This window comes from Lycium barbarum, chromosome 7, assembly GCF_019175385.1.
Source record: "Lycium barbarum isolate Lr01 chromosome 7, ASM1917538v2, whole genome shotgun sequence".
Classification (NCBI taxonomy): domain Eukaryota; kingdom Viridiplantae; phylum Streptophyta; class Magnoliopsida; order Solanales; family Solanaceae; genus Lycium; species Lycium barbarum.
In genome coordinates, this window is record NC_083343.1 from 85,405,332 (window position 1) to 85,410,467 (window position 5,136).

The 5,136-nt window shown below is 38.1% G+C and overlaps 1 long non-coding RNA gene across 1 annotated transcript; it reads right to left on the minus strand.

Annotated features, from left to right (window-relative positions):
* Positions 1 to 1,510: 1,510 nt before the first annotated feature.
* Positions 1,511 to 4,260, minus strand: LOC132602308 (uncharacterized). Its single transcript, XR_009567723.1, has 3 exons — positions 4,087 to 4,260; positions 3,128 to 3,178; positions 1,511 to 1,770 (listed from the first exon to the last, which is right to left on the minus strand). It is a non-coding gene; the product is annotated as an uncharacterized LOC132602308 (long non-coding RNA).
* Between the last annotated feature and the right edge of the window lie 876 nt (positions 4,261 to 5,136).

Sequence of the window (5,136 nt, forward strand, 5' to 3'; positions counted from 1 at the left end):
TTCCAGTCAAATTTCGTGAAAATCCGTTGGTAATTTGAGGAAACATATAACATGAAAGTTGTAACCCTTTGAAATATCATTCCAACAGTATATTTTGGAGCCCAAACAGAGCTCTGTACAAGAAGTTATGTCCAGTTTACCGAATATTGTGCAGAACTGATACAGGTCCATTGTGAGGGCGCATGCGAATGTGTGCGCTGGCCTCCCATTGCGCACCAGTCGCCACAAAAAACCCCTCTCTGAATATTGACCTGCAGGGGGTCGGGCACTGCATGTACGTCGCGGGCCCATCGCATAACAGGTCGGGTTTCGGGTCAAAAGTCGGGATTTCGCTTTTTAAGTTATATTTAAGCTTGGGGTTTATTTCCCTAACACCCCTAGTCACGAAAATCACCCTAAAGTCAGAGGGAACAAGTACCAAGCCTCAATAACCCTCCAAGGTAAGTTTTATCATGATTCTAGGTTGAATTCAAGTCCCTAATTTCTTTCTAACTTAAGTAAACCCTTCTAATCAATAGAGTTGTGAGTGGAACATTATTGTTGGGCGTGGAAACCCTAGACCTCGAATTCAAGAGGATGGAACGTTAAAAAGGTAATGCTTCTACACTCTAATCATTCATAATAGTGAATTGATGAGTTCTTGGGAGAATAGTAAATAGGTTTAGTTAGGAGAATTACACGAACTATAGTAGGATTTTGGATTGTTGACTTGAGATTGTTATAATCATATGGGTGATGGAGAATGATGTTAATTACACCTAATTGAGATTGTAGAATCACCTAGAAGTAATAGAATGGGAATTGGGTGAAGAAACACCATTAATGGAGATTGCGGAGCTTTATGCCCACTAAGTGTTTGATAAAATGCTTAGATGACCAAAGCATGAATATTATTGCTAATATAGAATCCCTTTGACTTGTATTGATATAGATCAAAGTTGAAAGGGTTGGCGAACATTGTATTACGCTCAAAGGCTAGAATTAAGGTATGTGAGGCTAACTATCTACGTTAGGGAATGTTCATGATTCTCCCTATGCCTCATTCTTCATACTTGTCAGTAATTTGACTCAAAGTACAGTTTAGCCCTAGTTTCATGATATGTTGTAGAACTGTTATCTTCTACGGTTGCACTTACAGAATTCGTTCATGGTTGTCAATTTGAATATCATGAAATCAGCACGTAATCTTTATAGACTTATGTATTGTTACCACATGAGTCTCAGTCTAGAAATTCAGTCTGCTCAGAAACAGTCAGTGTTTTTAATTCAATCCAGCATGTCTATTTTAGTTTAGTATTGTTCATTGATATTATAGTCTCAGTCCTTATAAATTAACCATAATTAAACATATGTGATTTTGCCCAAGGTGTAACGACCCAACTCCGTAGGCCACGACTAGTGTCCGTGCTGGACACCCAAACGTACCCAATAACCCAGACTAGCATATCAGCAGAATATTTTTAAATGTAAAAGTCAATTGGCGTTAGTAATTATCATAAATGAACCGACATAGTACATGGGAGCCGATAAGGCTGTCACAGATCATATCATCCCAAAACATATACAGAACCCACACAAGTATGTCTACAGACCTCTACAGATTATAACAGAATCACAAGACGGGACAGGGCCCCGTCATACCCCTGAATAGCATACATATATACAATAGCAGCAGACTGTACCAACATATAGGCTCTGGACAAAAGAGCACTCCCAAAATAGCAGAATAGATGTCCTAGGAAGGCGGGTCAGCAAATCTGTCGTCTGTACCTGCGCGGCATGAAAACGCAGCCCCCGAAGGAAGGGGGTCAGTACGAAATATGTACTGAGTATGTAAAGCACGGAACGTAATAAACAAAGTCATAATCGAAGCAGAAGATACAGAAAATGAACTGAATATCCAGATTAGCAAAATGCTGATCATATAGCATAAATAGTATTCGCTGAAAACATATGTCGTACCTGGTCTCATTACGGAACAAGATCATAACCGAAACAGAACTTACAGAGAAGTGAGTGTAACGTCCGAAGTATCAAATGCATATTTTCAAAACATGAGGAGTGTGTACAGAAACATATACCATATCATATCCGACCCCTGCCAAGGGACTCGGCAAACAGAACGTGGCCACCCCCCGACGCTGGTGCCACCACACATAAGGAGCAGAATAGGGGATAACCCCGTAACATAACATATCATATCAGATGGCCATATCAGATCATATCATATCAGAATGTGTGTACATGGCACAACATACTCCACAACCCATGTACATATATACCTTCCCCCTCACATCGAGGCACGGCGAACAATGCAGTGGAATGCGCTTGACAACATATCCTGGCCCGGGCTCAGTGTGGGAAACATTGAGGCATCCACGAATGGAGTAGTGGGAAACTAAATGCAATAAAAATACCATATATTTCCAGAGACTCAATGAGGCATATCGGATGACAAATCAAACCAATGAAATCGGACAGAATCATAGTAAGTGTATGTCGTATGTCATAATGAGTTACGGAAGAATAATCCTTCTGGGATCATTTTCATATTCCAAAATAGTTTACCAGACTCGAGGGAATCATTAAAACAATTTTCCTTAGTAGTTAAAAGGATAGTTAACACGTTTCATTTTATATTGTTCGAAAATAAGGCAATAGTACACTAAAAGGCAAAGCGGGAATAGTGGGAGACTAAATGAGACACAAAATATCATACCTTTACAGAGATTCAATAAAGTATTTAGAATAAATATCATTGGTAGTTAGAAGAGTAGTTAAGGCGTTTCCTTTAGAACCGCTTGAAATTAAGTTATAAACACAAAAAGGGTAAAGTCGGAAATAGTGGGCCCACCTCGGGACAACCGAAGCGGTGGGCTCAAATTACATATATTAAGCTTATGGAGTCACCTACGGAGGTCCTAGGGACATTTCATAACTTTCTAGACAATTTGCGGAAGTTTACACAATTCTTTAACAAAGCATACTTATAGGGTTCAATTCCAATGAATGAAAAAGGGACAATTTCAAACGCGGATTCCGAAAGACAGAATGTTTTCCGAGGCTCGAATCCGATCCTAGTACATCTAGGACATGCCAAAAGAATAATCGGGATAGCTTTACATACCTTTTATGCTTTTTACGCCTTTCCAAGTTCACTTCCCGTTTCATCCAAAATCTACAAATGGTCACATTTACCAAATGTTAACCCTAAGACTTTAGGACTTAAATATCAAATCAACACTTTTCTACAGAAATTTGGGCAGCATTTCCCCTATACATATAGCATCCCCGAGAATTCAACTCGGCCAAAACAATCAACAACAACCCAATAACAACACTAACAACAACAACAATATCTACAAGACACAATATGGCACAACTAGTTCCCTTTCCAACATAGTGCGATACTTCCATCTTAACTTCAAATTTCCAAACAAATCTCAAGGGTTTCACATTCATCATTAATCAAGATCATCACAATATAATTTGGAAGCATTTCATATCAATTCCACAAAATATTCACAAGATATACACAATATACAAACTTTCCACCAAAGTCATAATTCCACCAAAACTTCTAATCTTTAACAAACATTTTCATAACATGTTTCTATCTTCCAACTTCATCAACAATCATCATAATTTACACCTTAACGACTTCATTTCCACAATATCATAAAATCATATTAGAATGACATAATCTTTTACATTCCATTTCAATGCCAACTTAAATCATATTACCTTCCTTTACATTATAAGGATCACAACAACACAACCAACATATTAAACAAATTTAATTCATTCCCATTCTAATCTCCATATACCACACGGCCAATACCTATATTTCCAACTTCAACCAAATTCATTCAACTTTCATTCTCAATATGAATTCCATCATACTCACAACTAGAATACGACATAAATATAACTCACCATATGTATATAACATACATACACACACGACTACATGCCAACTTACATACCCACTTTGCAAACTTCCATATTTCCATACTTTCTACTCATTTCTACATACTACAACACAAACAAACCTTCATAACATAATAACATGGAATGAATTCTTACCTTTTTCTCCAATCTTCTTCACTTAACCAAAGTGCGGAAACGATGAAACGGATGAACCATCTTCCGAAATAATTATACCACGTTGTAGAGGGTACTTGAATTGGTAGGAATACTACAAGAAAACAATTTTTGGAACAAGATTTAAGGTACTTAATTTCCATGGGTCTTGGCCGAAATGGCCCTTTGTTTTTGTTCTTCATCTTTTGGGTTTCTTGAAAATTCTAATGGATAAAGTGATAAGTATATGGTCCCTTTCATCTATTTTAACACATGGAAAATTCATTAATTTTTTTTGTGGGTTTGGGCCATGTCTTTGGCCGGCCACCCTCTTAAACTTGGGCCTCATTTTTTTTTCTTTTCATTTTTCTTGGGCCAAACCGGTTGGTCCCGAGTTGGGCATAGCCCACTGACCTTTAGACCTTAAAACGTCCATATCTCCTTGTACCGACTTCACCTAGGAACCCACGACCTATGGTTGGAAAGCTAATTCAATTATCTATAACTTCTATCTCTTGATATGTTTCCAAATTCCAAACTTATAATACCGGTTTTGCCCCTCCAAGTCAGGTCACCTGGAAACGTTTTCTTAAAAATATTCGTTTGGAGGGCTTCCACTTTGATTTGGCCCAAGGGTCCTTCATGAGTTGTGTTTAACTTTACATATGTGATTCATATAGCTTGTCACATGTTCCAAAAAAAAATCTTGACGTGTGGGCCCCACCTCAGCTTACAAATAATCCGACGTTCAAAAATACGGGATATAACACAAGGGCACAGCACAGTCTTGTGTATACGTATACATGGCCGAAGCCATTGACTGATGCACTACTAGGCCGAGGCCATAGGGCGCATTTATTATTGGGTCGAGGCCCCACATATACAAACACAGATAATACAGATGATTTAGATACAGAGCAGGGGGTATTCATATCTCTACTTCCTTGCTATTACAGTTACGATTATCAGTTTCAGTTTCAGTTTCAGTTCCAGTATTTTATTGCTTCAGTTGCTTTACATACTAGTACAATTCAAATGTGCTGATGTCCCTTT